The 12478-nt window shown below is 35.2% G+C and overlaps 1 long non-coding RNA gene across 1 annotated transcript in view; it reads left to right on the forward strand.

The window, feature by feature from the left end:
- LOC117022453 (uncharacterized) overlaps positions 1-11813 on the forward strand; it is a 53424-nt gene extending 41611 nt beyond the window's left edge. The window contains exons 3-4 of the long non-coding RNA XR_004423053.1: positions 10410-10497; positions 11724-11813. This is a non-coding gene — a long non-coding RNA (uncharacterized LOC117022453). The remainder of the gene's footprint in view (positions 1-10409; positions 10498-11723) is intronic.
- Positions 11814-12478: the final 665 nt, after the last annotated feature.

A 12478-nucleotide genomic window follows, 5' to 3' on the forward strand; every position in this document is an offset into this window, starting at 1 on the left:
TCCCTTTTGCTGAAGTGTTCTTTTTCTGATACTCAATATGGCTACTTCAGATTTAATTAGTGTATGCATGTTTTTTGTTTTGTATCCTTTTACTTTTAATCTGTCTTCATATTTTACTTCATGTTTTCATATTTTTAATTGAAATATAATTTACATGTAACATTATATTAGTTTCATGTGTACAATATAATGATTCCATATTTGTATACACTGCGAAATGGTTGCCACAGTAAGTCTAGTTAACATTCGTCACCATACACACTTAAAAATTTTTTTTCATATAACAAGTTTTAAGATCTATTCTCTTAGCAACTTTCAAATATGCAATATATTATTTTTAACTGTAGTCACCATGTTCTACATTACATCCCCATGACTTATTTGTTTTGTAACTGGATATTTATAACTACCCATTTAACCCACCACCTACTCCCCACCTCACCCGGCAACTACCAAACAACCACCAATCTGTTCTCTGTATCTGTGAGTTTGTGTTTTTTTGTTTGTTTGTTTGTTTTTAGATTCCACATATAAGTGAGATCATACAGTGTTGTGTTTTTTTTTTTCTGTCTGACTTATTTCATGTAACATAATGCCATCAAGTTCCATCAAATTATGGCAAATGACAACATTTCATTCTTTTTTGATTAAATAATATTGCATTGTGTGTGTGTGTGTATATATATGTGTGTGTATATATATATATATATATATATATATATATATATATATATATATATATATAGCATTTTCTTTATCTGTTCATCCATCAGTGGACATTCAGGTTGTTTCCATATCTTGACTATTGTAAAACAAATGTTTCAGTAAACATGGTGCTGCATATATCTTTTTGAGTTAGTATTTTTGTTTTCTTCAAATAAATATCCAGAAGTGGGATTGCTGGATCATATGGTAGGTGTATTTTTAATTTTTTTGAGGAAACTCCATATTGTTTTCCACAGTGGCTGCACCAGTGAACATTTCCAAAAACAGTGAACAATTGCCTCATTTTGTCTACTTCCTCCCCAATATTTATTTCTTGTCTTTTTGATAATAGTCATTCTAATAGGAGTGAGGTGATACCTCATTGGGGTTTTGATTTGCATTTCCCTAATAATTAGTGATTTTGAGCATCTTTTCATGTGCCTGTTACCATTTGTATGTCTTCTTTGGAAAGATGTGTATTCGATCTTCTGCCCATTTTTAAATTATATTGTTTGTTTTTTGCTATTGAGTTTTATGAGTTCTTTATATATTTTGGATAATAACCCCTTATCAAATATGTGATTTGCAAATATTTTCCACAATTCAGTAGATTGCCTTTTCATTTTGTTGATGGTTTCCCTTGCTGTGAAGAAACTTTTTAGTCTGATGTAGTTCCACTTCTTTATTTTGTGTCTATATTTTAAGTTCACTTCTTGAATATAGTACAGCATAGTTTAGTTGTGCTTTTTTATTCAGTTTGAATATCTTTGCTTTTTTACTGGAAAATTTAGACAATTTATATTTAATATAATTATTAATATGTTTCAGGTTAGTTTTGCCATAATTCTGTTTATTTTCTTTTTGATTGATATGTTCTCTTTTCCTCTTCTTTTTTCTACTTCCATTTGAATTAGTTTACTTGAGTATTCTTTAGCTATATTTTTGTGTAATTAACAATATATGTTTTATTTTACTTAGTTTTTGCATTATTTCCCTGATTGTAATGTAGTTTCAAATAATATTAGGCCATTTTATGCATATTATAATAATCTTAGGGCTGCACCCTTCCATTTTCTTCTTCAATCTGTTTTTCTACTATTGTATACATTTTTCACGTTACAAACCTCAAAATACTACCTATGTTACTATTTTGTAAACCTTCACTTACTTCTTAAAGAAACTAAAAATGACTCAAATATTTACCATATTGGCATTCTTAGATTTCTTTGTATATACTGAACTTTCTATAAGGTTTTATATTCCTTTACCCTGAATAATTACTTTTAACATTTTTTTATTGGAAGTCTGATGCAAGAAATTCTCTGTGGTTTGGTATTTTTCCTAATATATGCTTCTTTTCCATTCATTTTGGAAGATAATTTTCCAAGATACAGAATTCTAGTTTTACTATTCTTTATTTCAGCACTTTAAAAATGTCATTACATTGTCTTTTGGACTGCATTGCCTTTTATGTTTGAAGTTATTTTTATCTTTGTTCCCTGTTTTATGTAACATCTCCTTTTTCAGTGTCTGCATTTACAATTTTCTCTTTATTATTGGTTTTCAGCAACTTAATTATGATGTACCTTGATATGTGGTTTTATTTGTGTTTATTCTGCTTGTGTTTAATTAAATCTCTTAGTACTGAAGGTTTATAATTGTCATCAAATTTTGAAACATTTTGACCATTACTTCTTCAAATATTTTATCCACCCTGTCCTGATAGTTGCTGGATTAGTCACAAAAAAAATCTGTGATATGTTGTGATAGATTGCTTGCTGTGAAAAATAATAGTAAAACAACTACAATTTTAATAGCGGTTTATGATTTTGCAAATTGTTATTACCTACATTTAATATATCATTCAAAAAATTACTAAAACTAGTTCATGTACTCAGTTACCTCATAGTATAAATGAGGGTGATAGACACAAAGAAAATATCTATAATATATTTGGTAAGTGCTCGCAAGGGAGGTTTGCATTTTGCACTATGTAAAAGCAAAAAATAAAGAACTAGCTGTCCCTATTGGGATGGCTAGTCAGACAAAGGGGGTGACATTTCAGCTAGTTACAGTGTACCAGCTAGAGGACAAGGGAAGATGTCATATGCAGAGAAGAACATTTGAAAAAACTTGGAGGTTTAAATGGGACTCTGTCTTTGGGGAATGATGAGCCATTTGTTGTAGCAGAAGCTGGAGTGCTAGGGCTTGTGAAGAAAGAAGAGTGTTAAACAAGTAGGTTGTCTCCAGATTGTGAAGGTCTTTGAGTGCTGTGTTAACAAATTTGGAGTTTAAAATAGAACTATTGTGTTTTCTTTTTACGGTGATTTATTTGTAAAGATATCAAGGGAAGGGTGATTCAACCAAAACAGCAAGTGATAGTGGCATTTTTAGCAACTTGGATACTGAAGTAGTCACAGGGGTTCTCTTTTGTTCCCAATTTTCCCATCGATTTCAATTAGATACAAACCAATAACTATACAGTAGGCTTTTGCTTGCATATTACAGTTCCCTAAGTGAGAAACTGTGACAGATAAGCTAGAAAACTGCCCTTAATCTTACTCACATGGGACAGAACTCTGACCTCACCTTTTGAGTGTGGTATGTTGGTGACTTCTTTTTTATTTGTAATTCAATGATTTAGTTGACTAAGCTGCCATATTTCGCCGAAAATAAGACCTAGCCAGAACATCAGCTCTAATGCGTAATGCATCTTTTGGAGCAAAAATTAATATAAGACCCGATACTATATTATATTATATTATATTATATTATATTATATTATATTATATTATATTATATTATATCATATCACATTATATCATATTATATTATATTATACCAGATCTTATATTAAAATAAGACCGGGTCTTACATTAATTTTTGCTCCAATAGGTGCATTAGAGCTCGATGGTCCGACTAGGTCTTATTTTTGGGGAAACACGGTAGGAAGGAAATATCTGAGACTGACATGGACTTTTGCCCAAAGATTAGCTAGGGAAATATTATATGTTCCAAATCCAGTCTCTATCCCTTTAAAACAGATAATATAGAGGAGAATAAAATATCTTGAAAATTAATGACAATTTTGAAATAGAATATTTTGTCAAAATCAAATTCATTTCATTAAATGCTTGAGAAGAATGCAACGAGTAAATGAGGTATGAATAACTGTAAGATGGGACAATTACCACCTCAGAAACAATATATTTGTAAAGTTAATTCTTCTTGAACATGAACAATCCCCTTACACTTGACCCCTTTCTATTGCCTCTTCCATGCTTGAACTCTCCTTGAACTTTGAAGATCCATCTTGAGAGTATGATACGGCCATCTCTTTTGCATCTGGTTATTTTAGCTCCAATTTGCAGCCCTAAAATGGCAATTATGGTGATATATTGCTGAAGTCACCCGACATGGATTAGTATTGGGATCAGCACATTTATGCACAGGAGTAGTGAATGGAGACTGCAGCTATGATTTTAAATGACTTGATTAATTCTGAAACAACATTTCAGAGTCCATTAGGTCCAGCAGGTGTTGGGGTGCAGACTGTGCTTTTTCCCTAAGCAGCATATTCGATTAAAATGCCAAAGTATTTTGGATTCACATATTATCTTTTCCAGAATAGTTTCCTTTCACTCTGTTAAATCCCCTTAACACTCACCAGTCCTCCTAAAAGGGCTCCTCTCCACTCAAGTTCCCTTTTGTCAGTTACTGACGGCCAGCTCTATCTGAGCAACTTGAGCAATGTGTTCTGTCCATGTTCATGAGGGTATTTACATGACAAAACTCCTGCTAAAAGCTCTTGCTGACTCAGGTCAAAATAAGGCCAATTGTGCTGTTTATCCTAAGGGCCATTTCATCAGCAACTCATGTCAAGGTTAGAAATGTGTCTGGTTAATGCCTTGGTTCGGTGCTTTCTTTTACTACTAAATATACATGTACATGACATTATGTGTCTCCCCTCTGCCCTCCACTCCATCTGGATGTCCCTGCTCTAATAAAAAACATGTAGAGCTGAGTTTTTCCTTTCAGTTCTTTGGGGTTTCAAATTCCTAGGTTCTATGTTGATTTTCCTGGATTGTAAGGCATCTTTCTTTGAAAAATCCTGACAATGGACCTTTCATGCTTCAATACTTTCAATTCTTTTCTTTACAACATAAAGAAAATTTCAATGATTTAGTGGTACGACATTTGTAGAATAATCTCAAAATGTGGTATCGTGAATTGTTCTGTCATCTGTTCCCCTAACACAATGGGCCTATTATAACACATATCAACATGTATTCTAGCTATTTTTGTGTTACTGCATTTGTCCTCCTTAGGAGTCACATTTTATTCTTCTGTCTTTATGACTTTTACACATTTATTTATCTACTCATCTCTCCTTCCACACATCCATCCATTCATTCATCTATCTTAACACATTTCGAGCTTTACATTATTATTACTATTGTTTGCTGATGTGCTAAATACTCAATAAATATTTCTAATTATGTTGAATTAATATGCTCTTGGAAGCCAAACAAAGAACACATGTACAATTTTAGTCACCTGAAATTAATGTTTCCCTTATAAGTATGTAATATAATAAGAATATAATAAATATTTAAAATTTGTGTAGAAATAGGAGGCAGACACTGGGGAAGTAAGTGGTATCAACTTTTTTTACTATTGGCTGAATTACTTGAAGAAGTCACAGAATTTCCCTTTGTGAACTTTTTCATTGTTAAAATATAGATAAAGCTGTTTGCCTACCCAACTTACAATGCTATTGAAACAGTTAAATAAAAGAATGTAAGTGAAAATATTTTGAAAAGCATCCAAAAATATTATTTGATATGATGATGAAGATTACAGTTGAAAGAATATGATGATGTTTCAGATGTGATGTACCTGGGAACAATGTCTTCCGTAGCCAGCGAATTAATGGTCATGATGAGGCTAGCGTAAATAAAGCCTGATAAAACTATTCTGCTCTCCAAAGCCTCAGATTATAAACTGGCCAATACATATTTCCTTCACAAGAAAATTTAGCAACGACAGTTCAATTTTTTCTATTTTATTCAAAGGAACATAGTATATAAAAATAGAATACAGATTATTTTAATGTTGAAAACTTGGAAGCTGAGTTACCTAATAATTTTCTGTATCGCTTTTGAATTCATTATAATTTCAAAGGCTAGTTCATAGGTATAGTTCTTTAATACATGAGTTTAAAATTTGAGACTATTCTGTTCATCTCTTCTCACAGATTTTGAAAGAACTGAGAGATAGGACATAAGAGTCAGACAAATAGAAATCCTTATTACTCATAACAGCTGAATTAGTGAATGTTACTTGAGATTTATGACCAGAGAGGTCTTGCAGATATATCTCCTGATGAACCTTTCCTCTCTCCTTAGAACTACAGGCCCTTCTTACAGAGGTAGGACTTGATTTGCGAAGCTACCACGTGGGAGAAGAGGCCCAAAAGCTTGCATCCTGCATTCAGGCTGGCTCTGAAAGAGAGGGACCCAGACGATGATGAGCCAAACCTAGTCAGTTACTTCTCCCCAGTTCATCAGTTAGATCAGTTCCTCTTTGTATTAGAGGAGTGAGTTGGGAGCTGCTGCGTACCTCTTCCATACTTTGCTCCCTGGGAATAGAGTGGAGATTTCCTCCTCCAGCTGGAAACAGGAGGAGTAGTAAGTATCCTCGACACAGCTGCTACCCACTGAGCAAACCACACCGCAGAAGCCTGGGCTGCACACCGGAGGTTGTCTGTCTACTAAACAAATGAGGAAGGGCTTTGCCCTTCTTACCTGCTCCGCACCACTGCACCCTCACTCCATCTTCACTTTTTAAAAGTCTAGCCAAGAGTTTGGTCGTCTTGCTTAACAATAAAACCAAACAATTTCCTTCACAGAGAATTGTCTATCTTTGTGTTTTAGGAAGTTGAATTTGTTAGTCACTAAGATCTCTTTCTGTTGAAAATATTCAGTGACATAGTGTCCATGTAGGGAAATCATGAACTCGCTCAAAAATCAATTCTACTCTTTTAAGTCAGGCTTTTTTCATCTTTCTTCTTTCATTCCAGAAAATTAAGCTTGTTGGTTCTAAATGGTAGATGACCAAGTGCTTCAAATCTCTTAATAGACGGCAATAAATTGGTCAATCACTGGGGAAAGAATAACAGAATCCAAATGTTATTTCAGTGCATGATATTTTGTAAATGTCATCATTTCAGCATTGTTTTACTTTTTTAGGCAACACTTTCTTGGATGGGAAAAAAAAAGACTAATTGAATTTCACACACCTTGGTGGAACATCTGTCATGGGCAAGGTATTATGCTTGCTGTGGAAGATACACAAAGACGAAAACATGAATAGTTCCTACCCACCATATATGAAGAGTTTCATCCACAAGCATTTACAGTCCAGTAGAAATATGCTTACATAAATCGCACATAATACAGGGTCCTAAACAAAACAGAACAAAGCCTGAACTGCCTGGATGAAAAATGATGGAAAAGATACTCTAATGCTGAAGACGTGTATCCCAGCTGGTGGGAGGCGTATTAGAACCACTGACCCCCTGAATCCACCAGAGGATTATATAGCTGGACAATAGCACAAAGCCCTAACTGCCTGAGAGGGAGCTTTGAATAGCTCAGTTAGTCTTTTCAGTTTGAAAAGATAGTACTGGGCAGAAGCTTCTTAGGCCTTGGAAGAGTGGGGGAGGGAACAGGACGATATATTATGAATATCTTATCCCTGTGCTTTAAAATGAGAACAGTGGGCCTCTTATCCATACTGAATTGAGACAACCAACCTATTTCAAATAGCCAAGAAACTACATACCTGAAACCTGGATATCTTAATGCCACAAGGAGTTTCTATAGATGGAATCACTTTATAAAATAGTACACTGTCATTGCTTGATTTTTGAAAATGGTTTTTTAAACAAAATTAATTGAAGTTCATGAAGTTAAAGATCTCATCAACTTCCTGGTTTAAGGAGACAGGTGCCCTAGTGAGAATGCCAAATAGGACTCAAGTCTGCCTTCACTATGACATTAGAAGAGTAAATAAATGCTAGTTAAGCTTATTTGTTTGCTAACTTCACAAACATTCTTCGCTCTCAACTCATCACAGAGTTATAGAATTCTTAAAGTTTGAAGTGTTTTTTATTTTATTTTTTTCAATAAAGTTTATTGGGGTGACAATTGTTAGTAAACTTACATAGGTTTCAAGTGTACAATTCTGTAATACATCATCTATATATCATGTGTGTTTACCACCCAGAGTCAGCTCTCCTTCCATTACTATATATTTGATCCCGCTTACGCTCATCTACCACTCCCTTCCCCCCTTACCCTCTAGCATTTTTAAAAAATCATCTAAGAATAATCTCTCACCTGTTTCAGATGCTTCTCCTAAAGCATGTCTAATAGGTGGTCATCACCTTCTGATCAAATTTGGTAGTTTCAGTGATTCAAAAGTTGTTTTTGTTTGTTTGTTTGTAATTTTTTTTTTTTAGGTTGAGACAAGAGACAAATTCCAGTACCTTACAACTTCCACCCTTTAATCCCATTGCTGACTTTTAGACAAACAGAGCAAATCTTCATTCCCCATCTGTAGATCCAGCATTAAATGTTTGAATGTAACTGTCTTCCCTTAGTTTTCCTTTGAGCCAGTCATATTTAGGTCCTACAGCAATTCTTTGTGTGGCATCTTTTCTAGGCAGGACATCTTAGGAATAATCTTTCTCTGTATTTTTTTATTTCATTACCACCAAAATTACCACACTCCCCACTCCCTCCACTTCTTTTGGACTTCTTCCACATTTCCCTTCCCCTAAACTGTTGCAGGGTGAGTTAGGGAGGTGGGGCATAAAAAGGCATTGGGCTTTTGCATGAGTGGATAGACTCATAGAGTTTTAAAAGTTTGACAGGGACTCAGAAGGGAAAACTGTTTACTAGCATAGAGCGTTGCTCTACAGACCACTACTGTGTGCAAGTTGCTTACTAGTCAATTTTTGAATGGGCAAGAAAATGCAGTAGTTCATTTTCTTAGCATTTTGTAGTGAATTAGCACAAAACAAGTGGTGCGTCATGCTCTATGTGGCCATGTATGTGTATCGTGGACTTTAGGTCTAAACTTTGTGTATCAAAGCAAGCAAAAATATTTCCAAATGATTGAGCCGAAAATTTCTCTTAGAAAGATACTTTATTTTTGGCCTCATTTATCTAAAATTTTTTTTATTGTATTTGTTCATTTCACAGGGCAATTTATCATCTGCCCATTGTTTTCATTTTTCTTCAATTTTCGTTGCATAAGATTTGACGTGCTAATACCAATTATTATTCAGAAATGGCCATTTAGTTGATTTTGAAGGAACCTCAACTTTGACTTGGATTATTTTGTCATTCAAAACTACATTTCTCTGTGAGTTTCAAATCATAGCAGGGTTATTTAGGGGGAAAAAAAAAAGATGTCCTGAAAGTCTACTGTTAAGGGAGAGGACTTTACAAAGAAGTGAATGGGTATCCTAAGCAGCTAAGGAAACTGACCTACGTATGAGGTGATGTGGGAGCGATGCCACAGGTAGAGTGGAGTGTGAGTTCACGGCAGGAGCATGAGTCCAGAGGGGATGCACGAGAGACCGTGTCTTAGGTGACCATCCCTGACTAGAACTTCCGAAGTTGACAATATGTTTTGCCTGAGAAAATGGGTTAAAAAAAGTGTCACCCCCTTCCAGAGACTGGAGAGTATGCAGACTCCATGCCTCGATGTACCCCAGAGAGACCTGAACTCCTTGGGAGCCTCCGCCACCATTCTTCCCCAACCTCCAACCTCTGAGACACAAGCCTAACACTGGTTGTGTTTGTGATGAATGAGGAGGAGTGGCAATACGTATTCTATTTAATGTCCCAGACCTGAAAATTCTACTGAAATATTTCCTCTGAAGCAGGGTCTGATCTCAGGCACACAGCATCCTTTGTTCACATGTCTCACTCTGCTCCCCACTAACGCGGGGGGTTTTCGCACTAGAAGCTCAAGAAAGATGTGCAAAATAGGGCACAGGGATATACAAATCCTTATTTTATTAACACTGTAAATTCTGTTTCCTCGGAATGGCCAATTTTTCCCTGCTTAGCAGCAAAAAGGTAGTTAAAGGGACTTTTGGTGACATTCCCTTTGTTTAATGAAGCTTGGAGTTATGGGCAAGTACCTTGAACTGCCGTTATTATCTGCATGAGTGACTAAGGGCTGAGGGTCCAGATCTGTGCAAAGAGTTTTATTGCAAATAGGCACATTGATCATTCATAATCAGACCGAACAGGTCAGCAGTGCTGCGGCGCCAGCAAGCCCTGAAAAAGCTGACCAAGGAGCACTACTGCTCACAGGTTAATGTAATATTCAAGCAGAATGAGCTCGCTCTTTTTTTATACCCTTGTCTCTTGGCTTTCTTCTGACAGAGTGGGAATGAGAACCAAAACGCATTTGAACTATATCCCACATAACCAATCACAGAGTTGTCCTCTGTTCATCTGAGGCTGCTACACGTTTCCAGAGCCCTACTTCCTTTAGAGGGGCATTCCTTTCGTGTAGACGTTTGTGCTTTAGATTTCCCATTATCATTCTCTTTAGGGAATTATGGAGCTGCTTCACTGTAAATATGTTGCCTTCTGATTCTCAATATTTTCTCACATTAGACTCAACATTCAGAAGAGAGCATCCCTATTTGAAGCTTCAGAGTGAATGTCAAACCACATGTTTGTTTCTTCATCATTTCTTTGCCAAGTAAGTTTTTAAAATATACTTTTGATTACACCGATATCCTATTTAAAAATTCAGCTTTATGACATTATTGCACTTGTGAAAACGTGACGATCAGTCAGAGAGGTATTTATTTCACAGCAGCATCGTTGTATATTGGATTTTTGACACTATAACACAGGGACAATTGAAAAGGTGAGTACCTGCTCTTAGGTTACAAATTTGAAAGCATTAGAAATACATGCATTGAAAATAAATAAATAAATAAATGCATTTTAGATTTTAGACCCCCCCCCCCCCCCCGCAATTCTGCTCAACAGAGTCGCAAATCTAAGGAGGTATTAATCACTAAAGGGCACAGTGGTAATGGCAGAGATGTAAAATTTGAGCAGAGTCTGAAATCAAAGAGGAGGATTTTGAGATTGATAGCATAAGGTGAAAGCATGAGAAACTTAATTTGTTGTCCTGTATTCATACAGAAAAATGATATCGCTAGCCTGTTTTTGAATTGGATGTGCTTTGTGAATTATTATTTTTTTTGGTGATGAATTTGCAGTGCTACCTCCACACCTGATCACTCATTTGACCTTGTGACCAATGGCAAGCATATGTCTTACAGCTGGTGAGGGTGAAGGGTTTACTGATTCTTCTGAATGATGAAACCATGAGCTTGTTAGTGTGATTTCCTAATCAGCTGTGCTAAGTGAACACAGAGTGAACTAAAGGGTTAAGGAGGAAAAGGTGACTAATGTGACAATCACTTCTTCAAAGACTTGATACAGGCAGTTATTGGAATCCAACTCTGGCCATGACTCTTCCATCATATGCTGAGAAATGAGGAAGTATTTTAAAACTAAAACAACCAAATATATACATTTACCTATGAAAGTATTTTTGGATTTTTTTCCATATTGTCAGATAAACTCAAAATCATCCCCAAATAGTAATCCAACAAATTGTATCATTGATTTGTGCCTAGTGAACTACTTTCTTAATACTTAGGTACTGGTAATTGGATTTAAACCATTAATTGGAGGAAGTTGAACCACAGAATTTTGGAAATAAAAGGGACTTTATGGTTTAATCACTCACTTTATAACTAAGTAATCTTGAGGCTCAGGAAAGTAAATGACTATCCTGAGACCACTAGGCTGGAGAGTATCAGAGATTTAATGGGCTCCTAATTTCTAGCTTAATGTTTTTTACCTTACTCTCCATAATTTGTATTTTTTTAAATTTTTTTTTTTTAGTTTTTCACATAGGAGTATTCATTTCTGGTGCCCCCATCCCAAACAAAAACGAAAACAAAAACACGAAGAACACAACTGTTCCGGAAACTGGTAAAAGACTCCTATTCTCTTTTATATATCGTGTCATTTATTTGTCTAGTAAACTTTTCCAATATATTTTTCAACACACTCAATACGTACTGTGTCCTTTTAAAAATGATTTGTTTTGAAATTATTTCATACATATGGAAAAGTTGCAAGAACAGTACAACAAACTTCTACATATCCTTTACCCAGCTTCCACAAGTATTAATATTTTATCATATGTACCTCATTCTTTATTATATATCCTTATTATTGTTTACTTCTGAGCCATTTGAAATTGTTGCAGATACTGCCCCTTAGTACTTCAATGTATGTTTTGCTAAAAACAAGGGCACTTGGCTACATAACCATAGTATAGCCATCAAAAATCAGGAAATTAGCATTATATAGTTCCACCATTTAAAACACAGACCCCATTCAACTTTTACCTTTTGTTCCAATGACATGCTTTAGAGGTTCAGGCTCCAAATGAGGGTCATTTGTTGCCTTTAGTTTTTGTGTCTCTTAAATCTCCTCCAGGCTTTCCCCAGTCTTGCCTTGTCTCTTAGGACCTTGGCAGTTTTAAAGAGTATGGGGCATTATTTTGTAGACTGTCTCTCAATTGGGGTTTGTCTGAGATTTCCTCCTAATTAAGGTTAGGTTATGAATATTTGGTAGACGTGCAACTGAAA

The sequence above is a fragment of the Rhinolophus ferrumequinum genome, chromosome 5 (genome assembly GCF_004115265.2).
Source record: "Rhinolophus ferrumequinum isolate MPI-CBG mRhiFer1 chromosome 5, mRhiFer1_v1.p, whole genome shotgun sequence".
In the NCBI taxonomy this organism is placed as follows: Eukaryota; Metazoa; Chordata; class Mammalia; order Chiroptera; family Rhinolophidae; genus Rhinolophus; species Rhinolophus ferrumequinum.